Here is a 27842-nt window from a genome sequence, read left to right on the forward strand (position 1 = left end):
TGCATGCTTGGGTCTAGAAGGAAAACAGATGGGAGGTACAAGGATTGACACTTATTTTCTCATCGACCCCTTTTTCCTCGGTGATTTCATGACTTCAGGGATAACCCGTAATGGATGATTCCAATGTAGTCTTCAAATCTTGGTTCGAGTTGTCTATATCCAACCATCTCCAAAAATATCCATTTGATTGAACTGAACAGACATTTCTCAAAAGAAGTACAAATGGCAAATAATCATACAAAAAAAATGTTCAACATCTGTAACCAGCAGGAAAATGCAAATCGAAATTGCACTGGCGGGAGCTGGGGTTGTAGTTCAGTGGTAGAGAGATTGCCTAACATGTGTGAGGCACTGGGTTCAATTCTCACCACATATAAATAAAAGAATAAAATGAAGGTCTGTCAACATCTAAAAAAATGTTTTAAAAAACTGCATTGGGATTTGATTTTATCTTAGAATGACTATCGAGAATCAAAAAAAGAAAGAAAAGAAAGAAAGAAAGAAAGAAAGAAAGAAAGAAAGAAAAGAAAGAAAGAAAGAAAGAAAGAAAGAAAGAAAAGAAAGAAAGAAAAAGAAAACCAGTTAATGCTGGTTAGAACTCAGGGAAAAAGAAATCCTAATGTACTATTAGTAAGAATATAAGTTAAGCAACCATATGGAAATCTGTATGGAGAGTCCTCAAAAAACACAAAATAGAACTACTAAATGATCCAGCTATACCACTCCTGGGTATATATCTGAATGAAGTCTGCATAGTAAAGTGATTCTTGCATATCCATGTTTACTGGGGCAAAATTCATAATAGCCAAGTTATGGAATGAGCCTAGGCATTCATCAACAGATGAATGGATAAAGAAGATGTGGTCTATTTACACAATGAAGTATAATTCAGCCAGCCATAAAAGAAAATGAAATCATGTTATTTGCAGGAACATGGATAGAGGGGAGATCAATCCTGTTAACAAAATAAGTCAGACTCAGGAAGACTAGTATCATGTTTTCTTTCATATGTGTATAAAAGACAACATGGGGGGCTGGGGAGATAGCTCAGTTGGTAGAGTGCTTGCCTTGTAAGCACAAGGCCCTGGGTTCGATCCCCAGCACCCCCCCCCAAAAAAAGACAACATGGAAGTAGAAGAGAGACTATCAAAGAAGAGAAAGGGTCCAGGGTAAAGTGTATGGGGAGGCAGTGGGAGTTATTGGTGTAGAAATGATCCAAGTATGTTATATGCATGTACAAACATGCCACAATAAAATAATTATACTGCCTAATTAATATGCACTAAAAAAAAAAGAATATCCACTTGATGATCCAATAGCTCAACAAATCTAAAAACAAGATCTGTATTTAAAACCTAGCCTCTTGTAAGACATGGTGATAATACATGTAATTCCAGCAACCTAGGAAGCTAAAGCAGGAAGCTTTCAAGTTTGGGGTCAGCCTGGGCAACCTAGCAAGACAGTCTGCAGCTCCATGAGACCCTGTCTCAAAATAAATAAAAACAAAAAACTGGGCCTCCCCTTCTTCCCCTCTTTGTTTCATCTCCCCTGGACTCCTTCCTCATGGTTCTGTCCCACTTTTCACTGGTTCAGTTTGTATGTTCTACCAACTAAATGCATGTTTTTGAACTATGTCTCCTCTCCCATTCCTACTGCCCTGCTTAAATACAGTTGTTGTCAATTTTCTCCAATTTTATTTCTTCAACAAATTGGAAAGGAGCAAGAGTAGAAGCTGAGCCCAGATGAGAGATGATGGTAGCTGGGACTAGTGCCATGGTGGTTCAGATGGGTAGGTTTCGGAAATAAAACAATGGGACTTACTGATGGCAGGGCCGTTAACCAGAAGGGGAAACATGAAAGAGGGACATAGGTGATCAATCGAGTGCTGTGCTTTAGACAAGTTCAGTTTGAGGTCCATGGGAATGTGTAAGTGGAGAAGCTACATAGGCAGTTGGACATAAAAAATTAAAACAGTAGGAAGTTAGAGAAAGGCAAGTTCCGAGTGCCAAAGGCTCCTCAGTTTGAGAGGTTGAATAGAAGATGAGGAGTCTGTCTCCCTCTGTCATCCCACAAAAAGAAGAAAAAACAAAACAAAAAAGCACCCAAACTGGCAGGGGATGGCCAGAGAACATGACACCACAGAAGTCAAGAGCAGAGAACACTGCAAGTTGGAGGGAGGGGTCAGATATTTTGAATAGTGCTGACAGTTTGAAAAAGATACGGCAAAGTTGATGACTTACTTAGCACAGAGATTGCTAGTGACCTTGTTGGGAACAATTTGTTGGAGTTGTTGGGGAAGAGTCTGGATATGAAGAGGGGAAGAAGGGAGAGGTTAAGTGTGGACCATTTGGTTGTGATAAAATCAAACTGGGAAGGGCAGTGGAGGCTGTAGCTGATGATCTGGGACATAGAGTTTCGAAGTTTTTCTTAGGTTGGCAACTCCATAATATACGGAGCCCTTGGAATGATCCAGGAGAGGGGGAAAGATGGAGCTGCAGGATAGAGAAGATGACTGAATGCAGGAAGGCTTGCAAAGTGAGAAATATAGAACGTGAGGATCCAGACAGGAGGAGAGAAGGCTTTTCTATTCTAAGATGGGGTGTCAGGAGTGAGGACTGAATTATGGGTTTTGAAACTGCCCTGTGACAGAGGTAATGCCCCTCTGAAGAACACACGATGTGAAGGTGTCAATCGAGATAGTCCAGTTGCTATGGTGACATCAGCCGTGTTCAGTAGGGGGTTCTGTGCCAGTCACAGAGCTTTTCAGTTCTTAACCTTGAGATTCAGATGTCAGCTGCTTGGGGGTAGAAAGTTATGGTTGCAAGCTGATAATCATAACCGGGCTGCTCATACTCATGGCCATGGCTCTGCTTGCTTTGAAGAAACTTTCCCACAATAACATTTTCTATGATAAAAACTTAAACGTTCTGAGCTGTTGTCATTGCACTCCATCCAAATGGGTCCCAGCCCATTCTCTATTTTGAATGTGTCTGTTTTTTCCTAATCCCCCATCACCCTTCGCCCGGTTTCCTGAATTAACCATTGTGCAAGTCACAACAATGGGGGAAGCAGGAGAACTCAGGACACAGATGGAGACAGGTTCACAGAGTGGTGGGGACAAGTTGAGAGCATGACCATTTTGTTACCTTTTATCTGCCCAGTGAAGAATGTGCTGAGACCAATCAAATAAGTAAAAAATATAATGAAATACTAAGAGTGAATTACTTTTTGCTTTTCTAAAGTAAAAAGAGATACTAAAGTAACAAAGTGAGAGAAAAATTTGAAGACAGAAGAAAAGGTATGAAAATCATCTTGAACCACAGAAAAGTAAGCACTGGTTACTTAATAAATAGCTCCTATTTACTGTCTTATGGACAGTGTGAGAGCTATTTTTAGACATCTTCAAAATTTCTAACAGTGAATATTCTGTCCCAAGATCCTTGGAAATTTTGCAAAGTTATAGAGAAAGACTGTGAAATTAAGGTTGGTGGGAAATGGTGAAAATGACCAAGTTAGAGAACCAGTTCCCCAGAACTGGATGAATTCTTGCCTGAAAGAGAAGTACCTCAGGTATCTTTTCCAGAGGTCCAGGAAGATTTCAGTATTCAGTAGCCATGTCCTATCAGGTACTGGGTGAACTCCCTTGAAGGGCAGCAAAGGACAGATCAGGAGCCTCTGGCACTTCCCAACCATAATATCAGGGAGTTACTGACATGGGTAGAGGTACACTGGCCCAAAATAGAGAGTTTTTAAAAAATGCTTTAAGGATATATAGTTTCAAAATATGGAATGTGTTTTGATAGACTCAAGGGGGAAACATGGTCCCTGGATCTGAAGGGAACTGGAAGACAAGAGTGCTATCAAACAAGAAAGTTAAAAATCTAGAAAGGGATGGGCTGGGGAGATAGCTCAGCTTGTAGAGTGCTTGCTTTGCAAGCACAAGGCCCTGGGTTCAATCCCCAGCACCGCAAAAAAAAAAAAAAAAAAAATCTAGAAAGGGGTCAGTCTGGAGCAACATGTCCATAGCAATGGAACATTCTGGACAAAGTTCAGAAGATCAGTGCAGAACAATCCCTCTCACTTTGGGACAGTGGCCTATGGAATTAAGGGTAAAGAAGGGATTCTGGTCTTGAGAGTTAGAACAAGAAGGGAAATGTCCTTTAGGAGTGAGTTTTAAAGGCTTTATGATCTGTCAAAAAGAAAATTCTCCCTAAAACAATCACTGAACTCACTTTCCAAATTCTGAATGTCAGACTTCCTTCAGGAAAAAAAAAAAAAAAAAGGTGAATAATTTTGAAATATTCCTATAGATATAAAAGAATAAGTCCTACTTAAGCACTGGAGTTGTGTGTATAAATTCTATAAAGTGATAAAGTTGAGAAAGACTTTTCTCAGAACTTACCCTTACCCAACCTTCAAGAGGTCATCACTGAGAGAAATGTTATCAATCTGGAAATAAAATCTCAGTATAATGGGCCAGAAAACAATTCCTTATTCTTTCCAACTAGCTTTATGTTAGTCTGTTGAAGGCCACAAGCAGGGAGGTAAAACGTGAATTAAGATCACATTGATTTCTTCCACACTTTTCTTTTATGCCTTATAAGAAATTTCCACTATTTCTATCAGTTAAGGATATGTGTGTATACCTATACATATACACATATAATTTACTTAAACCTAAAATATGTTGAAACTCTACTTTTTACAAATTTCTAGGGAGTAAGAACTACCCAATTTATTATATGGGTTGTCTAGACATTTCAATGATCAATTATACCACATATATCAATGTATCAGGGAGAAAAGAGTATCTGCCATATTTAGTGAATTTTATTCTAGCATTGGTCATGCCAATGAATACCACCTAGGTAAGGAAGTTTTAGCTCCTGAGTGGCAGCCCCTCCATGTGGCCATCTGAGGCCTACGGAATTTGGTATTCCACAGTATTGAGAAAATGATCTGTGGGTTCAGCTTGTCCCATGAAACTAATAGAATGGCCTTAGGCCTGAAAGTACAAATCCTGTTGGGTCATCTCAGTCACCACCTTCCTTCCTAGTTGGCACCAAGGACAAAGAAGCACAGCAATGGAGTTGGGATGGCTCATGGTAATTGGTCCAGTGTTCCAAATGCCATCAGCGCAAAATGTTGTGTTTGCAGCTAAAGGTCTGAACACAAGGCAGTAGACTTTATTTTACAGAAACCCAAACTACAGTTTCTTTTAATGTCAAATAATGATTCTTAAAAGAATCATCTTCAATAGTGAGCTACCATCAGAAGTGAAAACCTTTAAAAATCTCTGTAAAAGTTCACCCTTCTTTCTTTCATACTAATATAAGCATTTGAGTCAGTTGGTCAATGAAGTTAAGATAATGAAAAAATATTATTTGTGTTATTTTTTATGTTTGGATTTTTTATTTATGTAGGATATTTGTTAAAAATTCTGCTCATTAATTTCATGTTGAGGCATTGAGAAAGTCTATGGAAAAGTTTCCAAATGATACTGTTATGATGATTCATGTGTATGCCTTCAATATGTATTGAGTCCTACTGCATGAAGTAAACAAAATAGACATAATTCTCATCCTTATGGAGTTGATACAACCTCTTACAAGCAATATGAGTAGAAATTCACATATGCAAATTAACAGTGAAAATGAAAATGGATTAAAATCGTCACATTTTCTAAACTTAAATAATATTTGATATGCCAAATTTGTTTCCCACCTGGGAGCTCAATATTTTTATCTTGAATTACTACTGCGTAGGAAGATATGAATTCAATTGCAACCAAATACCTTAATTTTATTACTTATCTTCAAACACATTTAGATGTTTGTATAGCTGAAAACACTGCACATATTTAAAGGGATTATTTCATTAAAAAAAAAAAAAACAGGTAACAGATTGGTTAAATGGTTTCCCTCAGTGTCATCAAACTATTTCAAAAAATAATTTTCTAAGTGAAATATATTTATAGTCCAAGATTGGTAATTATCTAAAACAATTAGCCATGTTGAGAATGAATACATTTCTAAAAATAAGTTGATTTTTACATTTAGTTCTCCAAACATTTTCGCTAAATGTTCTTTTACTCTAAAGAAAGTTACTATGGGAGATCACTTTTTGCCACAGAGATGTGATACATATTTAAAATGATTAAGTGCTATGACCCAGCAGCATTTTAAAATGAGGCATCACTGTGTAGGAGGACCTGAAATGACGACACACAATCTAAGGAAAAGCACACGTTGTATGAACATAATTAATAGGTTTGCTTTCAAAAGTTCTTAGAAGTCTACTTGTATTTCCCTGTACACAGAAGTATTATACGCAATATCCAAAAGGTGGAGGCAACCCAAGTGACCACGGAAAGACAAACAGATAAACAAAGTACAGTATTCACATACGATGCAACATTATTCAGCCTTTAAGAAGAAAATGCTGACATATGCTACAAATGAATGAACTTTAGGAACATTTTGTTAAGAAAAATAAGCCAGTCACAAAAGGACAAATATTATATGATTGCACTTGCACATGGTACCTGGGATAGACAGTTGAGGGACCTCCAGGAGCTGAGGGAAATGGAGAGTGAGTGATGGGTATGGAGTTTAGTTTGGGAACATAAAAACGTTCTGGAAGCTGATGGTTGTGATGGTTACGTGACCATGTGAATGGATCTAATGCCCTTGAATGACATATTGAATAATGGCTTATATGGTGATTTTATGTTACATATATTTTGCCATTCTAAAAAAATGCAGAAAAAGCCCTCCACATTATATGAAATGGAAAAAAAAAAAACGCATTCTTACAGACAATTCCTCATGGTAATAATCTTTGAAACTTGTAAACAATGGAAACGTTTTTCTAAGGAACAAACTCTATCTATATGCTCATTCAAATAAATCATCCTTCCTCATTTATGAGCTGAATGCTTACATGACAAATGAAATTCATTTGCTGTCCATTTATTTGGAACAGCCATCATTACATGGATCTAATGTGTCCAAGTATGCCACAGCAAGCCATCTCCAAAGGAAAGAAGATTTAGTGTGGTTGAAACACGGGTTGAGTAAAAAGATAGTAAGCCTTGAATAAATTCATGAGGTTAATTTATAGCAAAATTAAAGGAAGAGGAGACAGAATAACAAACATACATCCAAGCATTGATAGCAATGCATAGGGGTGTTCAACTTTGTTTGAAGTCAGTATGTACATGATTCATCCTGTATTTTGGCCATGATCTGTATGTTGAGTTGGCCTGGCAGAAGGCCAAGGTGAGGCTCACTACAGAGGGGGAGAAAAGTAGGAGATCTGAAAACAGGGGACAGGAGAGAATTTGAGGGGCAGCTGAATGGAATAAGTAGGAAAGGGAATAAACAGATTACAGCTCAGTTTCACATTTGAAATTAATAATGAAAAAGAATGTTGAAGAGTAATATGTGTTAACCAATAAATAAAGGAATTTTGGCAATATGAAAGCATAGGAAGTTTGAGGAAAGATTATACTGAACAGGTGAAGAATAACTGGTAACAGGGGTCTGGCTGGTGACATGAGAAATCAAAGTAAAGCATGTACATGTCTATAAAACCAGGTGATCTCTTATTTCTTGTGTAGCTGAACAAACTGTCCTTGGTATAATTAGAAACATCAGCTTTAATGGGACTAAATGTCACCCTCACTGAGCATCCTTCATGGGCCATCAGGCTGGACCATGCCTCATTTCACTACACATCAGTAAAACTCCATTTCTACTTGGCTAATGAAAAGAAATTCTGGTACAAGTACAGAATTAGAAGCCCACCACTTTAGAGGGCTATGCCCTTTTCTTATTATCATACTGAAGCATTATCCATCTGCAGCTGCCAAATACCAGCCAGAATATAAAGGGGGCCTACACAGTTGAAGCATTTAACAAACCTTAGTGCCTTAACCTTCTTAAAATTCCTGAAAGATAAGCAAGTGGAAAGTGTTGAGTGACATACAATTTGCGCTTGGGCTAAGTTCCATTATTTAAAACTCTTTCACCAGCATCTCCTACACCAATACACTATTTCCCTGCCAAGGAAGAACCATTTGGTACAGACCTGTGTTGATACGAGTGTTGCAAACGGAATTAACCTCCAGCAACAGCAATGGCGGGATGTAAACCAGATTATTCACTTTCCTGGAAACTTTTTAATCTCTGTGAATCTTTAAACAAAGCTTTCTCGTATCCCTAATTATCCCCATGAAACTTTATTAGCATTAATTTACCTAATAATTTACCATCTAAAATCGAAATCTGTGGCAGTTATTTTCGTACTAAGTCACCATCCCGATATATCACCAAGTACTCTTGGAGTCAACCAATCCCACCATGTTCCTTTCTGTCCTGTGCGGTGATCACTGAGCATTTCTCTGTCACGTTTTCCCCTAAAAATACAAGTTCCTCTGATGCATCTTTTAATAATGCTCTTCTTTGGAGGCCAGTGCCCCATGACATATTGGTGGATATTTTTATTGAACTCATTATGAGTTTGACAGTGACTTTTCACTTCAAGGGGCACAAATACCAATCACATTTTTCATAAAAATCAAGATTATCTTTTTTTTTTTTTCCACAGTGGGAAAAACATGTTTCTGGTTTGTGTGTGTGTGAATGCTTGTGTTGTTATACGATACCCAGCCACAAATATTTAAGGAACAAATGCTGTGATGGTACCTCAGCTATATTTCCTTTAAAAGTTGGTTCAATGAGCGACATTAAATGCTTCATTTAACATATGTATTCTCAATGGGGGCAATTTCACTCTCAAGGTGGCAAAGCTTTAGGGGGTAAAAAGCTATCTTTTATGTATCAAGTACAGACACACCTATAGTTCATAAACAGGTGTACAGTGGTATAAATATATCTGTGGTATAAAATTACATGCTGGGTGCAATTGTCTAGAGAAGGCTCCTTAAAGGGATAATAATGAGAAAGGTTGAAACTACTTTTTTTTTTTTCACTGTAAAATTCAATGTTAATACAGTAACATAAAATGTAGTTATTGTTAGGAATACTTAAAATCTGCAGACATCATTTTCTCTGAGACACTTTTTCTTATTTCTGAGTATTTCGTAACACTGGATCTCATAAGGGGTTGAGTCCTTTCCCGTCATAGGACCCATTGCATCCTCCTGTGATTGCCATTTAACTGCAACCCCTCGCCACACTTTTTACTCCAAGAGAACAAGACTGTCTTCATCCATTCTTTAGACCTTTATAGAATACCCACTATGAGAAAGACACTGGGCTTGCTCCAGGGAGTACAGTAGGAAACCAGTCCAATAAGGACTTTGCCACCTGTGACATCCTACCTGTGACAAAAATAGACCAGAAATAGGTTGATAAACAAAAAACCATAGATAAACAATACATCAAACAATCTACAAACTATAGGTTGAACACTCCTTGTCCAAAATCCTAGGGTTTCAGATTTTGGAATTTGGGGAACTTGGGAACATTTTCATATACATAATGAGATATGCTGGGGATGAGACCCAAGTCTAAACACGATATTCATTTATGTTTTATGTACACTTTGCACACCTGAACTGAAAGTATTTTTATACATTTTTAGTGTGCCTGTATTTTTACCGTGACATATCTTATGAGGTCAGGTGTGGAATCATATGGCATCACGTAGATGCTCAAAAAGTTTTGGATTTTGGAGCACTTGGAATTTTCCGATTAGGAGTGTGCTACCCATATTTCATTAAAGTTCTATGGAAGAGATAAATGGTGACAGATGGTTAATACAGATGTTAATACAGTCACAAAACATAGTTCTTTGTTAGGGATACTTGAAGATGAGAGGACTCAGGCGCACAACGGTCAAGAGGAGAGCGCAAGCCAGAGAGGCTGACAGAGAGCTTGAGGGAGCAGGTTGTGGATAAGGGGGGATCACAGTACCTGCCCAGCAGTGAGGGGTTGGCAGGAAAAGTCAGGCCAACAGGAGGTAGTTTCCACTTTGCCTTTTAAACCACAGTAAGGAGTTTTGATCTACCTAAGAGCGTTGGAAAGTCAAGATTTGTCTTTAGACAAGATCCAATGTGAGTGTGAAGAAAATCCCTCGGGCTGCCCTGAGGAGAGAGGATCAGGGGGAGCAACCGTGGAAGAAAGAGCCAGGTTGGATGTCTATTCTACTATTACTAGTTTGAGCGACAGGATGTGGCAGCAGCAGAGGTAGAGAAAAGGGGACTGGGGACAAGTAACCTGAGCTGAGAAGACACAGTGGAAAGTCACTGTGTGGATGCTGGTGCACTTGGCCAGGTGAGTTTCATCTTGGTGTTAACCTTGACTGTTTTCTCAGTCTCCTCAGCCAAGTCTGCTGTCAAGGAGAAATATTCCAACACTCACCTGTACTATGGTATATTCTAGCATGACTCCACCAGGTACCCATTAGGAAGTGACAAGACTCAACAAAAGCAGCCAGTGTGCTGCAGGTGGGCCAGTAGAGAGTGCCTCTACAAGGCCAATCCTGATAATCTCCATCTTTGCAGAGATCAATGGATGGAAGTTATTTAAGGTGTTCACGCTAACTAGATTCTTTTTTAATACACTGCTATTATTCTGTTTACTTTTATTTTATAGGACTTGTTCTGAAAGGACTGATATTAATCTTCTGAGATAGGAACAATAACATAAAAACTTCTACAGAAAATGGGATTGGGACATCAGGAAAAGAAATGTATGTGAGTATAAGAAGGCAAAGTAGCCAGATGTGAGGTGAGCTGCCTTTGATACCTTTGGTGACCTAATTTTGTATAGCTGTTAAAAAGCTGGACTGGAAACCAAAATAGATCATGAAAAAGTTGTAATGGCCTAACAAATTGAGCCCTATCTAGACGTAAATTATGACATCAGGAGCTCGCCTTCTGTCCAACACGTGTGTCTTCAAAGTTAAAGGCAATGAAACTACAGGTTTTACGAGTGTCTGTTTTTAGTGCTGTTGAAGGACTCTGTGGTCATTGATGGTTGTAAGCAACAAAAAGATTTCTCAGCAGAGCGGTGACAGAGGAGAATCCAAGTACTGGGAAACACGGGCTAAGCATCCTTACTTGTGATAAACCTTCCTTTTGGAGGCGAGGAATAAGAAAGAAAATGATTTTTTTTTCTACAGGTGAAACACATGTTTATAGGATCGACATAGTTATAAAGCTGCTTAGTTTAATATATACTAAATCAGGAAAACTTCACCATGAACAAATTCTAGCACAATCACTTTAGAACAGTACAAAATTAATATGGCAGATATCTTAATGACAAACACTATCCATGCCTGCAATGTACGCGAACAGAGTTTGAAGCAAACATGGAATAGGTGGGAATTTGTATGTCTACCTGGTCTAGGAATGTTAGACCTGCTACTGATTCTAAACAACTTCTTTTACATGTATGATTACACAAATGGTATGAATCTACATTGTGTACAACCATACAAATGAAATTATGTACCCCATTTGTGTACAATGAATCAAAATACAGTCTGTAAAAAATAAAAAGCTAAATAAAATAAAAAAAATTTTAAAGAATTTAAAAAAGATAATGAACAAAACGAACTAAATGTTGGAAAATTATCATTTTTCCAAATAGTAAAGACATTTGCTATTTTAAACATTAAAAAAAGTGCATAAAATTTCACTTATACAATAGGAGTAATTTCTCAAGATCTGTTGTACAACATTGTGCCTACAGTTATCCTAACTGTATTGACTGCTTAAAAATCTGAGATGATAAATCTCATGTTAACTGTTTTTTTAAAAAAAATAATTTTAGTTGTAGGTGGACGCAATATCTTTATTTGCTTATTTTAATGTGGTACTGAGGATGGAACCCAGTGCCTCACACATGCTAGGCAAGAGCTCTACCACCAACCTACAACCCCAGTCCCATGTTAATTGTTCTTATTACAATAAAATAAAAATTGAAAGGGGTTAAAAAACAAAAAACGAAAAACAATTTCTTAGAATTCAAACTGGATATTTGTAAGATAAACAACCCAGATGGTTGCATTTTAATTTGGGGTCTCTCCAGTAAGTTGTTGCTTTTCTCACATCAACTGGGTTGAGAAGAACCAGCAAGAGCCATGGGGAAAACATTCAGAGTTTTCCAAGTCCTGCCCATCCTTCAAAGACCAGCCCTGTACTACTTCCTCCCAGATGCAATCCAGGTTGCAAACGATCTCTTCTGACTTGAATAGATTTTATCACACTGATGGTTGCAATTACAAAATTTGCCAGTTATTTCCTAGTTATGATTGCAATAGCTGCTGACATAGGTCCAGAGTAAGATGTTGAAATATCAGTAGTGATTCCTTTTATTTAAAAAGTACCCTAGAGCTTGTGAGGGCCACTCTACCCTCCTACTCTACACTCCCTTACTCCGACATGCTTTCTGAAGAGGAAGCAAGGAGGAGCATCCAGTGCTGAGGGTTTTTTCACCATTCACACTCTATATTTACCTACTACCCCTTGCAAGATACCTCATCTTGTGGTTTCGATTTTTTTTCTTTTTTCAGGTACCAGGGATGGAATTCAACCTGACTACTGAGCCACATCCGCAGCCCAATTTTGTATTTTTTATTTAGAGACAGGGTCTCACTGAGTTGCTTAATGCCTTGCTTTTGCTGAGGCTGGCTTTGAACTTGCAATCATCCTGCCTCAGCCTCCTGAGCCACTGGGATTACAGGTGTATGCTACTGTGCCCAGCTAATGTGGTTTCAATTTTATTCAGAACATTCTTTTCATAGTATTTCTTAATAGTTGTTAAAAATCACTGATGTTTAGGTGATTAGAGGTAAAATGCATACAAAATATCTGTAAAGGAAAGAAGAAAACTGCTTTTGTTTAAGGATGCTTTTAGCCCTACTGAATGTGTACATGCAGGCACTGACCAGTTGTGTTTCCCTCAATTCAAACCCGAGATTTGGGAATGATGCACTTTTATATTTTTAAAGGCAATCAAGAAGAGAAATATAGTACATTGCCATTTTATAAAGCATTCTTTCCTTATGACTGTTGAAACTGCATTCATGGTACAATCTGCGACTTTATGGACTTCTCAATTTGAGTATTACATTGGCTCTAGGTAAACAGAGAAAATAACGCTTTTTTTATTAGAGCATTATAGTTATACACAGTAGCTGGATTCATGGAATTTGATTTTAATCCCTACCCCTCCCCTCCTCCCTCCCCCAATTCCTTCCTCTAACTCTACTGATATTCCTTTCACTTGTTTATTTACTTTTGATTGGTACTTTCTACATATACATAAAGAAGAAATTCTGTGGTACATTTAAATACGCATATGATGTGGTTTGGTTAAATTCATTCCATATTTCGTCCCTTTCCCTGTCTCTCCTCCCTCCTTCTCCGTCTCCTAATCACTGATTTTCTCTGCCTTTATGATATTCAATCCTCACCCCACACTAACTTCTTTCCCTTATTTTGCTCCAGCTTCCACATGAGAGAAAACATGTGACTCTTGATTTTCTGAGTCTGACTTATTTCACTTAGTCTTCATTTCTGTCCATTTACCAGCAAATGCCATAATTTCATTCTTCCTTATAGCAAGTAAAACTCTGTTCTGTATACATTCCACATTTTTTTTAATCTATCCATTTATTTAAAGGCATCTAGGCAAATTCCACAAATGGGCCATTGTGAATTGTACTACTATAAATATTGAAGTGGCTGTATCACTATAGTGTGATTTTAGTTCATATGGATAAATACTCAGGAGGGAGATAGGTGGGCCACATGGTGATTCCACTCCTAGTTTTTTGAGGAATTTCCATACTGCTTTCCAGAGTGGTTGTACTAATTTGCAGTCCCACCAACAACATGAGTTATACGTTTTTCCCACATCCTCAAAAGCATTTATTATTTTTATTCTTGATAATTGCCATCCTGACCGGAGTGAGATGAAATCTTAGTGTAGTTTTGATTTGCATTTCCCTGGTTACTAGAGATGCTGAACTTTTTTTTTTTTTTTTTTTTTTTTTTTTTGTATATTCGTTGACATTTTTACAATGAAGAGCAGTGGCACCACCGAGTCTGACGAAGGGCTCTCTGCCTCATGGGGCCACCCCGTTTCTTCCATGCTGGCGAGAATAGGCCCCCTCCTGGATTCTGGGTCTGCGTTCTGAGTCATTCCAACCTCTTTCTACCTCTTATTCCTGTCTCTGGCAGCGAAATGCCACCTTGCTCTTGGCAACAGCAGCTCTAGAAACAACCCCATAATGTGTGTCCAGCTCCTGAGATGCACCCAGAGCAAGCCCTGGGACTGGCATTCCCTCCTTCAGACACTGGCTGCTCGAGTCGGGATCTGGCAAAAGGACAATGGAATACTGAATGTGCTACATAAGCTCAGGGATTCTATCAAGCATTCCCCATACACTGTTTGGATTCAACTCCTGGCCTCATTGTTGATGAATTGTGTGACTTTAACAAGTTACTTCACTTCTCACTACTTTGTTTCATTAATTGTAAAATGGGGGTGAGAGCACACACTTCACAGGGTCCTCCTGGGGAAGAAAGGAGTAAGTCCCTGCAAAGCACTCAGTCAGACCCTTGGCCTCTGCCTTAGCTGAAGCAGGAATTTTTCCTCACCATAGCAAGTTCCTCTGGACTTCCTGCCACGGAGGCAGGCCTGTGTTCTCCTCTTTTTGACTTAAGGAGTTGGATATGACTCTGCTGCCCCTAGCACCATTTTCAGGCCTCAGGACTCCCCCAGTCATGACCTGCCTCAGGAATGCCCATTCTGTCACTCACACCTGCCTTCCTGTTGGCTTCATCATCGGGCTCACAGGATTAACCTCCACCCTGTTCTATAATCACTGTCATAACTTCAATATCTACCATGACAACTTTCAGGACTACTAGAACATAATTCTCCAGTTCTACTGTCTGTTGCTTCTAGTCCCTCCCCATTTCAATGTTATGCCTCTTTAGCTATTGCTTCTTCTTTCGTGTCTAATTTTTTTTTTTTTTTAAACAAAGATGTGCCTTTTCTATCTTCCAAGACTCATGTTCCACCTGCACCCTGGATTCCACATTCTCTCTAGAGTAGAGATCCTCAAATCAGGGTTCCCAGATCAATATCAGCAGCAACACCAGGGAATCTGTAAAAATGTCAATTTTGGGACTCCCTCAGATCTATTAAACAGAAATCTGGGGGTGCAGATGAGCAGTCTATAAAGAAAGCACCACCCCCCACACACACTGCCATGTCCCCCTTTCTTCTGTTTCTTTTCTTCTACTTACTCATGTTCAGGTTTCTCATACCCTCACAAAGGTAAAAAGAAAAATCTGATTCCTATTCCTCCTATAAACTTCATTTAAATATTATGTTTGGTTAACAACATACTCTAAACAAGGCATATGACACAGTTTGTTTGCATTTTCCTTCAAAGATATTCCAAAATTGGGTTACTACTCCATCACACTCTATTAACTCTTCTTTCCAAGACCAGAAATAGCTTCTTACTTTCTGAACTTTAAAGCTGTCTTTCTCCTTGAGCTCTCAGCAGCATTTGGCATTGTTGAACACCTGCTTAGTCTTGAAAGCCTATCTTAGTTTCCTGAAGAGCAAGATCCCAATTTTCCTCCTTCCTGATCATCTTTTATCAACCTCCTTTACCAGTTCTCTTTCTTCTTTTGATGTAGGACAGATGAGGCTGGACACCAGAGGAATTTTCAGGAAGCAGGTTTATTTATGGTACAGTGATCCAGAGAGGCTAATGCCTAAAAATCTCTGGACCCCGAGTCTGGAAGTTCTAGATTTATACTCAGTGGGATAGTTACATGACAGGCGGGGTACACAACAGTTACTCTTTGTCCCATGTTCTTAGAGTAGACAGAGGTTTTATAAGTTTTTACTAAGAAAAGAGAGATAGTATCTTTTGTACAGCAACAAGCTTGAGACAGTCTATCATACCTTTCGTGTGCAAGGCTGGCATTTACAAGCAAGAAGCAGCTTCAAACCACACTGAGTTCTCTGCAGAAATCCTGCTGACATTCTTTGTAAAGATACTGTAGACTAGGAGAGAAGCTTATATGTTACAAATATGGTGTGGTTTTCTAGAGAAGCTTAATTACAGTAAGGGTCTTCACTATCTCACTGGGAACTTTCTCTCACTCTTTCCACTCATGTTCTTTCTATTTTCCCTACCACTTGTGTTTTCATAGATTCAATGATCACCTCTAGGGAATCACTCAAAATTCATCTTCCTATGCAAACTTCTCATCTTAGCTGAAGTTCACCCAAAATGCCACCTTCTAGATGCTTCCAACCCCATGGTTTATAGTACCACAAATTTAACACATCCCAGAGTCAACTTATCTTTAGTTCAAAACAAATTCTAAGTCCAATTTGTTTTTTAATTATATCCTCATTCTTCAAAAGTACTGTAGAATGGCCCAAAAGAGTATTCCAGAAATAGTCCAGAACTGTTTAAAAACACATTTTTAAAGAGGTTTCTATGGACAAATAAGTTTGAGAAATGGAACAACGCCATCTTTTTGAATGTTCACGGTGCATATTAACATATTAGAGAAATCATGCACTAAATAAATAAATAAATAAATAGATGATTGCAAATGGATTTGAGCAAGATCTTAACTTCCGTTTTAATAATAAGGATCATTCCTAGGAACAGCCACCAATGCTTCTCTTATCATTCCATCTTATCCCTCAGATCAAACTAACTGCCTAGCTTTCTTGATTTTTCCTAGCAGAGATTTATTTCTGGTCCCATGGTCTCTGAACTTCAGATCTCAGCTACTTCTTGCCTAAGAATTGCAACAGATCATTTCATGTTCAGGCTCCTGAACCACTGATCAACTATTTCTAGTTTGAGGCCAGATTATCATTTCACTCTCAGGTTCAAAACCCTCACTCAATGAAAGAATAAATGTCATAATACAGAAAATTATATTCTAGGTCTTGTCCCTGCTTGCCATCCCCTTTTCTTCCCTCTAGTCTGTGACCATTCAGTTTCATCTAAAATTGACCTTTGACCCTTTAACTTCCTCACATTCATGCTCTTGTTCTTACTGTTTGCTTCATCCTGAAAGGCCCTCATCAGAGCTTCTCAAATTCTTACCTTTTCTCCACAGCTCAGCTACAATCCCACTGCCTCTACAGAGCCTCCTGATGCTCTGTCTTAACTTATAACAGTTCCTTTTGAAATCCTGAGGCACTATGTTCACTGCACCATCTGGCTTTCTGTCTTCTGCATGAAGCATAGTGAGGACACAGACTCTCATTTATATCTATCTCCCCAGCTGTATATAATACTGTGTCTTCCTTGGAAAGCTCTAGAAATAACCTGGATAATAAATAAGGATCACATCACGTTGACCTGTACATACAAAAGGAATCTCATACTCCTTCATTCAGAACTAATGACACTGTAAAGTTAGTACATGTGCAAGAGAAAAGAACATTCACCATGTTCTTCCTTCAAGTGCAAGCTTTCAATACTGAATGCTGTAATTTTGCTAAATTGATGCTCCGTTGGTTACTATAAACACCATAGTTCAAGATAAACTATCAGACATGGTAATTTACACCAGTTTCCAGAGTGCCAGCTGCTTGAAATTTCCTCCCTTGTTCCTAAGAGAAAGAGGATGGGTTCAAATTCCTGAGAAGACATTAATATTGAACTGAAAGATAATGTAATAATGTTAATGCACCAGTTATTAGCAAAAATACCAGGCAGAAGCAAAACATGCAAATGATTCCTACTTCATCCTTACTACACAATCACCTCAGGTAAGAACAAGTTGGAAACAAGTTCAGTTTGTTGCATAACAAATCTGCAGCAAACACTTACATGAAAACAGAATAAAAAAACGACAGTTTCCTCTTTTTGGAAAACAAAGGGCAAAATCATTTAAACTTACAAAAACTATTAGAAAAAGGTCAAAAAAGAATTTTTCTTTTTATTATATTATTGTTTACTCTTTCCTCCCTCTATTTACAATTCTAAATGCTATAATCTTTCCCTAATACTTCATCTACTAATCCTCACTTAATCCTCTCTCTATATGGAAAGTAAAGGGAAAAGGAAGCTAACATTTATTAAATTGTCACAGTAAGATCCACCACGTGGCTATTATTTTATAAGTTATAGAAAGCTACAGTGGCCTACAGAGTGGATAAGGTGAAGTGCTCTGGAGTACACATGCAAGCGAAATCCTACCTATTTGTATATTAGTCGTGTGACCCTGAGCAAGTTACTTAATAGTACCCACAGCCCCCAACCCCTGCAAAAACACACATACACAAAAAACAAACGAAAAAACCTGGGACACTATTTCCTGCAGTTGTCATAAATATTAAAAGAGATGATATCTATAAAGTACTCAGAACAATGTTTGGCAGTGGTAGACTATGTAATAAATATTCTTAAACTAAACAGAAAATGCCATTAACTTAGTAATTGGCTGCAGAACACACAACTAAATAAATGATAAAATCTGGACTATAACCCAGATCTTTCTGGATCTTTTCATTCTGTCCTCAATCAAAAGTGCAGCATCTAAAAAACTGAGAGGAGATGGGTGAGACTTTTCACCAACTTATAACTGAAAGGATGCTTATCATGGGTTGAACTGTGTCCCTCAAAACAAACATGTTTAAATTTGAACCCACAGTATCCCAGAATGTGAACTGGTTTGGAGAAAGGGTATTTATAGAGGTAATCCAGCTGAGTCATTAATAGGCCCTAATGCATATAACTGGTGTGACAATTAAAAGGAAATGTGAATGCAGAGACATACATGCAGGAATGCGAAGACACAGGGAGAAGATGGCCATCTACAAGCCAAGGAGCAAGTCCTGGAACAGATCCTTCCCTAAGCCCTAACAAAGAACCAACTTGGCCCACACCTTGATTTCAAACTTCTGGCCTTCAGATCTATAGGCAATACATTTCTGTTATAGGACCCCCAGTGTGTGGTATTTTGTTATGGCAGCTCTAATACAACCTGTGACCACAATCCATGTTAAAAAGCAAAGCCTAACAGAGTCCCTCTTGGAACTGGTTCAAAGCTTCTTGGGAGAGGCACTGTATTCATTTATGCAGGCTGCCATATTGAAGTACCACAAACTGGGTGGCTTATACAAGACGGATGTATTGACCTACAGTTCTGGAAGCTGGAAGCCCGAGGTCAGGGTGCTGGAGATTTGGTCTTAGATTTGTCAAGAATCCTCTTCTTGGTTTATGTGGAGGCGGGGCACATCTTCTTGCTCAGTCTTCTAGAGGGGGGCTCGTGGAACCTCTCTCATAGGGGTACTAATCCCATCCCATTCACAAGGGTCTATCCTTATGATCTGTCAACCCTCCATGATGTCCACACCTTTACCACCAGCATCTTCGGGGTCAGGATTTCAACCTAAGAATTTGAGGGGGACAGGTCACAGCAGATGAGGTCATTGAGGGCAGTGGAAGTGATGAAAAGGGAGTATCTTCCAGACTCTAATGGAGCATTTACACAAGTTGAATCTCCTAGTTAGTCCCTTATACCCAGAGAAGAAACAGAGCTCTCCTCTTAGCCTTTGGAGAATAATATTCATTCAAATTAGTTAATGCCCTGTAAGATAACCTGATAAATTAGGTCTATGCCTTCCTCTTAAACTTTCCAATAATGGCACATTCTGATGAGAATAGCCTCAAAGTACTTAGAAAAATAACAGCTATATCCACACAGTGCACATGTATATTGAAAATTACCTTTTATGTTGTAAATAAATACAATTGTAAATTGTTAGTTGTATGTCAATAAAGTTGAAGGAAAAAAATTTTTTTGCAATAATTAAAATGAAATTTAGAAAAAGAGAAAAAAAAAACCAAGAGAGAATCGAAGAGAAGGAAGAAAATGAAGCAAAGCAGAATTACTAGAAGCCAGCAAATGATGCAAAACACAGCCCATCAAGCGAGCCTCACCCTTTTTGGATGATCATTACCCAGATGGACTCAGGTAAGCACCGTGTGTCTGGACTACCACCTAACTCATTTTCCTGCCTCCACTCTTGCTCTGAATCCCACAGCCTTTCCCACAACCAGTGCTTTTCATTTCTTTTTCCTTTTCTGAGTGCTCTTAAAATTTAAGATTTAAATCAAATCAGGCCACTCTCTGGCTCAACACCTTCCATCTGGTCGCAATCAGCCCAAAGGCTTCCCCACCATCCACAAGTCCCTGTGTGATCTTCTGCCTGCCTCCTGCTCCCCATTTCCTGTGCTCAGCACTGGTCTCTGGGCTGTTCTAGGATGTGCTTCAGAAGTTCTGGCTTTCTGGTTCCCACCGCCTGGCATTCTGCATTCCACCCTCCAGATACCCACATACACACCCCCCCATTCAGGTTTCTGCTCAAATGTCACCTCCACCGAGATGCCGTTTGTGGTCACTCCCCAACTCCTCCTCCACTTGCCCTTCTTCTTTGTGCTATGGTCTGAATGTGCCTCCTCAAGTTCATATGTTCAAACTAAGCACAATAAGTTCATATGTTCAAAATAAGCACAATGTGTTCCCCAGCACAGGAATAAGATTATGAGGTAGGTCTTTAAGAGGTGATTAGGTCAGGAGGGCACTAGCCATGGGACTTGGCCTTTATAAAAGGACTTGAGGAAGCCCCTTTGTTCCTTTTTGCTTTTTGAATTCATCTGCCATGTAAGGACACAATAAGAAGGTGCCATCTACAAAGCAGAAATTGACCCTTCCCCAGACAGTGAATGGGCTAGCAGCTTGATCTTGGACTCTTCCAGCCTCCACAACTATGAGAAAGAAAGTTCTGTTCTTTGTAAATTACTCAGGCTAAAATGTTTTGCTACAGCAGCAGGAAGAGGCGGAGATAATGTTTCTCATCACCTAGAGCTATATCACATTGTAAATGTTTGCACTGTGTGAGCACTATTCCCGCTTACTGGACCATAACCCTTCTGAGGCAGGGACTTTGTTTACCTGTTCATGGTAGCAAGGACACGGCTGTCACACAGTAGGTCCAGAAGGCAAGGAGAGAAGGAGGAAGGGAAGGAGAGAGGGGAACAGGTTTGAGCCAAGAATCTGATGAGACCTGTCTTCTTATGAAGAATGTGAAATCTGATTTATAATTGTCTGAATACCCAAACCTCAAGGACCCTGATTCATGGTGTGACAATCTGAAGAGATATTTGGAGCATGATTCCGAAGGTGGTAGTGGAAGCTGGGGGGACCCAGGAGCCTGTTCTAACATAATTCAGAATAACTGAAGTGGAAGGTGGGTCTCAACATGTATCTTGAAGGGGATCAGACCGTGTGAGCCCCAAATATGTCACTTAGGCATAAACATTATCTTGGACTAAAAGTAACTGAGAATCAACAGATTCTGGAAGAATTTCTGACCTTACCCTCATCTGCCAAAAACCAGGGCACAAATGTTTCTCTCGTACCGAAGAAATTTTTTAAATATTTCTTTATTTTTTATTTTTTAGTGTTGGGGCGGGTGAGTTTGCTGGGGACAGAATCCCTAGGCAAGGGCTCTACCCCTGAGCTATGCCAACAGCCCCTGAAGAGCACCTCTTTTCACTGGTGACAACGTCAGCATTGAGATGAGTCTGCATAAGCAGCTCTTACTAAAATAACCCTTATCCTCCATTCGGCTCTCCATAAATTTCATTGTCACTTACCCAAGATGTATCATCCCTTGAAGCCCAAACCCCCTTTCCCTTGTTAAAAATAGTATGTAAGTCTTTAATCCTACCACTTCTTTGAGTTGCACATTTTTTTTTCTGTGAACTCTTATGCACATCAAGTATTAGTAAAACTGTGTCTTTTCTCCTGTCAATCTGTCTTTTGCTAATTGAATTCACAGGCCTTTAGGGTAGAGAAAAAGATTTTCATCACCAAAAACCTTAATTTTACTATTAACTCACATGCTTTTCTGGTCAATTCTATTTAGTGCTTAGCCAGACCACAACTCAAGATTTTAATTTGATGTGTGTTCTACTTTGTTAGAGCTCTATTTATAGCACATTCAGACAGAAAAGAACCAGGTAAGGGGGCAGGAAAAAAAAAAGTCACATGAGGACTTGGTCATTTTTAGTTCAGAAAAAAAAAAAAAAAAAAGTTTAAAGAGGAGAAGGCTAATCATATATACCTTAGGGCCCAGAATTGGGATCAAAGAATTGATAGTAAAACAAGACAGACCTCCATTTTATATAAATCAGAATGTTTTGACAGAGCTGCTGGCAGAGGGCACAGGCTGCCAGCCAAGAGAAGAAGAAATGGCCTTTCTGCAGGGCTGTGGCACTGGAGAGCAGATGGATAACTGGCTTGGAACACTTCCGGTGGCATGTGGTATAAATACAAGCAGAGCACAGACAGTCTGAAATCTTGCAGGTGTAGCTACCACCCACCAGCTGTGGGGCCTTTGCTGCCTATCAACAAATTTGGGCATCAGTTCCCCCATCATTAAAGCAAGGTGGATTAAATTGGTGACTGTCTACTAACACAGTTCATCAGAGCTCAGGGTTCTAAGGAGATAGATCAGGGATGCTTTCGTGTCTTTTGGAGATGGTAATCCAACCGAGCCACTTTGTTGGAGACCCCAATGCAAGGCCACTTCCCTAAATCTAATAACATGGTTTTGTCATCTGTTTCAGAAACTGAGTTCGGACAGATCACATTTGGAGGGAAGAAACATGTTCTACTAATAAGAATGTAAAGACCCACTCAAATAAATAGATGCCCCTTTCACTTATGAAATCCTGTAAGTTGACATCATTGACCAGCTAACAGTTTTTAAAGAATATGATACTTAAATTATTAAATTTTGAAAATTTGAGTTTAAAATAGTTTAAAGGCATTTACTCTTTTTAGTTTAATCCAACTATAGTGATATAAAGCCCATTTTAATACCCTTCCATATTTCTGTATTAATATCTCTTGATTATAGAAGCTTTTTAAAAATCTAGTAATTAAACAATTGTCTATGACTTTGGAATTTTGAGGCAATAGTAGTCTATACCCAAACAGAAGAAGATTCCAAATATAAAGTGATCTCATATTTTATAAATAATATAATTAAACTTCTTATGGTCAACACTTAGGATTGCAAAAGAAAGTCATAGGCTGTGGCAGAGACTCAAACATGCTCACTAATCTCATTTTATTCCTTTAACTACAGACCACAAGATTTTCAAGTTTTCCTTGCAGATAGATAGAGCCCAAGTGTTTGAGTTTTGGCCAGTGGAATATGAGTGGAATCCATACCTGCCATTTTCCAGGCTGACAACAAAATTACCCAATTTTTTTTTTTGAGGGCAACTCTGAAGGCCACATATTAAAGATGACAGTGTCACCAAATGGATGGAACCTGGATTTCCATGCACTGCCTAGAGAAGAACTTGCTCAGAGGGTGTTAAGAAATAAATCTTTACCTCAATAAACCAATGTGATGTCTGGGATTATTATTATTGCAGGTGGTACTGCTTGTCCTAATATAAATATCAACTTAAAATTTACGTGCAGACTATTCAAATGTCACATTTATAAATAAATACTAATTTCCATACCCATACTCATATTTCATAAACTTTCTGCAAACTTTTCACTTGGCTCCTGAACATTAGTGGAGATACTGGCTCATCTAACACCTTTCTATTAGAAACTTCCATTCAACATGTTAGAACTCATAAGTTTTTGAATCCTTCAATCTACTATAAAACCCAAGATGTATAACTATAAGGTCATATTCCCAGAAATGAATTTTAAAACTGCACTTAAGTGCTAAGACAAATTTATTAGGCGAATTATATGAACACATCAAAATAAGATTGTCTGAGATAGTTCAGGCCAATGTATCTTCAGCAAACAGTACACTGTTGACTGTTGTTCAAAAAGACTAATTAAGAATGTGCCCCTGTACCACAGATTTATGAGGGTTCAAAGATAAGGCGACTCTCTTTTCTAAAGAATAATTTTGAGGGGAAAAAAGCCTCATCTTACATTCAGGCATATGTGGTAATGGTTGGCAAATTCTTATTTTTGAACATTTATTTTTGCATATTCTCTTTCTAAGTGCAGATGGAAAAAATAAACATGATTTATTTTTGTTCAGTTGTATAAGCTCATTTGGTTTTGGCATCTACATGGAATGAGAACTGAGTAACATTTTGTATGTATAAGAATCTCTGATTATTTTCTCAGGTGCTTTTGGGTTTAAAAAAATACCAAATATGTTTTGCAAGCAACAGTATTTTTGATTATAAACCCATATGTAAGTCATGGACAGTTAATCCACACATTTTCAAGGACTAAGTTTTTACTCCTAATTCCTTTTCTAATTTATTTTATTGGTAAATGGTAAGGAAGAGAAATGTAACAGTGATTGCTAGAAAGGAAATAGCATTGTTTTGATTATTTGAGTTCTATTGTCTTTTTTTTTTTTTAACTGTTGTTCTCTGCTCTGTTCACTATGAACAATTTTTTTCAGATAGTTCCAATTTACACCTCTGCCAAAATTTCTGGGTTAGCAAAGTATACCTGAAATGGCTTCTAACACTTTATTTGTTTGAAACTAAACAGTATTTTCTAAACTTCTCTACCAAAGATGAGGAAAGAAGACTAACCACTAGTGATCACAAAACATAATTCATTATTTGTGTTTTACCCTTTATTTTACTTGGGTTAAAGTTTTTAAGGTTATACCTAACAACTTTCATCTTTTAAAATATTTTTCACAGAAGGTATAATAGTCACTTTGGTTCTGAAGTTCTCTTTTTATTAAACTTATTGTCTAAAAATAATGTAAAGGCATTCCCTAGCCTCTTACAATGCTTAAAAGTTGTCTGCCTCTCCAGGTCTGATCTCTGCAACAAGTGGTAATGTTCTGGGCTCATAAATGATGTGACCAGAATTTGTCAGACTCTATGTAGATGCCAGTAGTTTTGATGTGTATCTGAATGTATATACACATGCATAAACCAAGTTTCAGGATAGACAAATCTATTGAAAATTTTGGGGGATAGTCAAAGTCATTATTTCATCATTTTATTATTGTCAGACTGAGGCAAGGAGGTGATGGTTGGAAAGGGGTAGGGGAGTCTCAGCAGTAGCAAGGACTCCACTCTCACAGAACTTTTTTTTTTTTTTTTTTCCGTCTCATAGATGCAACATTGTTAAATCAGGTGGAATTTCACGGATGTTTAATGACATTGCTTATTACCAAATTGGCATTGTGCCTCCAGTCATCTGGTACTTTTCCATGTATCAAAATGGATACCTGGTATATTTCATATTTATAGAATCTCTGCCAACAGCTACCAGGTTCGATCCCCCCAGTGAGAGGCGTGTGTGTGACACACAAAAGGCAGGAGAGAAGCCATATTATGGCTCCAACACCAGCAGAGAGCATATTTGTGGGCATCAGCTGACAAGATATTTCAGTTCTGTGAGGGTTCAGGAATTCCACAAGGTCAAAACTAGTTTCATAATCATAGTGAGACCTTATTAGTCTTCTTTCACTCATTCTCTCATGACTACTCAGTGGAATTTTCCAGAAGCTACATGACCTGTGACGACCTTACCACTCTAGTAGAGAAAAGAACATGGGCTTGTGTAGTCTTATGGCTTAATATTTTGTTTTGATTTATCATACAATAAATATTAAGCCAGGCACAGTGGGGTACACCTGTAATCCCAGCAGCTCCCAGAGGCTGAGAGAGAAGGATCTTGAGTTCAAAGTCAGGCTCGGCAATGGTGAGATACTAAGCAACTCAGTGAGACCCTGTCCCTTTAGATTATGTAGAAGGAAATGAGAGGGAGGGGGCGTATGAAAAATGGTGGAATGAGACAGACATCATTACCCTATGTACGTATATGATTACATGAATGGTGTGAATCTACATCGTGCACAACCATAGAAACAAAATGATGTACCCCATTTGTGTACAATGAATCAAAATCCAGTCTTTAAAAAGAAATAAATGAATAATTAAAAAAAATAGGGCTGGGGGATGTGGCTCAGTGGTCAAGTGCCCCTGAGTTCAATCCATGGTACCAATAAATAAATAAATACATACATACATACATACATACAAGTATATAAAAGTAGTTCTAGATGTTCAAAAAATTTTATGGTTATGTCAGACATGAGACCAAAAATGTTTGAGACTGACTATCCTAGGTTGTTTCCTGAAAATCACCTATCTAGTGCTTCAGGAAACTACATTATCAGTGTTGACTTTCAGCAGTTCTGACAACGTCTCGAATCTTTGAAAGCTGCTGGCCAAGCTGAGAACTGGCATCATCCCCCAATTTAATTCCTCCTGTCCCTTCAGGTTTTGTAAGTGCCTAGTTCCCTCTATTACAGTATTTCATCCTTGAAATATTTAAATTGGTTTTGTTTTCCTGACTAAATCATGCATAGAATTGAACTGTTGTTTGATGCAGGATACTATGAATTTGCTTCTAGTAAATCTTTAAAATCATACCATGTAGAAAATCTCTTCCCACCTCCACTAAAAATTAGAAAAAGCTACCCTCAAATCATCTGCTTCAAGTTGATAGCCAACTCTCAATATTCTATGCTTTAAAATGATTATTCTGTCCACAACATGCAACATCCTTCAGAGAAAGCTCAAAATTAACTAAAAGAGCCTCACATTACAGTTCTTATTGAAATGGATATTAATAGTGTACCACTGTGATCTAACACAATAGCTGTGATCCAGGTAATTCAATAAAGCAAACACCTGATCAAAAACAATATTTTAAACTGCAGAAAAGAGGACTAGGAGCTAGAAAGTTTCCAGCTTGCCACAACAAATCCTTAAAGCTTTTTAAAAAAATATAACTATAAACCCTAAATTTCACTCACAAACCCATTGTCTAGTTCCATTTAGTGTTTGCGCAAGAAAGGGGCTTTTCTCTACCAAGAGTGGCTGACACCAGCACCTGCTGCTTCTTTGATGGTCTTACCACTCTGTGGTAAACCAAAGCAAATTCAAATAAAGATGCCTGAATTGCTGAAACAGCAGCTGTTTTTCTTATGTGCTTGGTCTTGGATCACAACATTACCATCAAGAGGGGTCTGCACAATGCAGAACTTAATACCTAACACATCCCCTGGTTCCTATTCAGATTAGGGGAAATGTTAGGACACAAAGTAGCCTCGCTTTACAAAAGCGAAATCTGTTATTTGTGGTCACTAATTCAGTTACATTACACTGTTACTGTTCCTAAAACAAATCTTTCTGTCTTCTGCTTTGGGAACATGCTGGCCCCTTGCAGGACACAGCCTATCTGCACCTTGGCACGGTGCCTCTTACCTAACAGGTTCTTGAGTATCTACGTGTGCATGCATATTTTAATAAACAGTATTATTAGAACAGTTATGCTCTAATAAGGTGAAAAAATAACAACATGAAGCCCCAAAGAATAGAGACGTGGGCAATAATAAAAATTGGCTGGTATTGGTCATCTATCTTTAATCTCAATATTGATTATGTATATAAAAATATATTTAGATATACATTTTATAATATATATAAAATTATATATAGTTATATATTTATATAATTTATGTTATAAATATATATAAACATATTTAATATATATAAATATATATTTTACTATATAATTATTAAATGTATATCTGAATATATTTATATATAAAATATTGTTTTTGACCATATTGCTGATTGCTTTGGAAGTATAAAACCAAAGAATTTCTTTTTCCTACAGATTTCTGAAAATTTTATATTTATAAACAATTTTCTACTGAGGTGTAAATATGCCACACACATATTTACCCTGCAGGGTACAA

The 27842-nt window shown here is 38.1% G+C and overlaps 1 protein-coding gene and 1 long non-coding RNA gene across 2 annotated transcripts in view; one reads left to right on the plus strand and one right to left on the minus strand.

Moving 5' to 3' along the window:
- CACNB2 (calcium voltage-gated channel auxiliary subunit beta 2) overlaps positions 1-27842 on the minus strand; it is a gene marked incomplete at its 5' end in the record, with an annotated part of 169961 nt that overhangs the window by 121164 nt on the left and 20955 nt on the right.
- On the plus strand, positions 1122-18314 carry LOC306642148. The gene is made up of 3 exons (XR_013758400.1): positions 1122-3216; positions 3252-10489; positions 12135-18314. It is a non-coding gene; the product is annotated as an uncharacterized lncRNA (long non-coding RNA).

This window comes from Sciurus vulgaris (assembly GCF_902686455.1).
Source record: "Sciurus vulgaris genome assembly, chromosome: 12".
Lineage (NCBI taxonomy): Eukaryota > Metazoa > Chordata > Mammalia > Rodentia > Sciuridae > Sciurus > Sciurus vulgaris.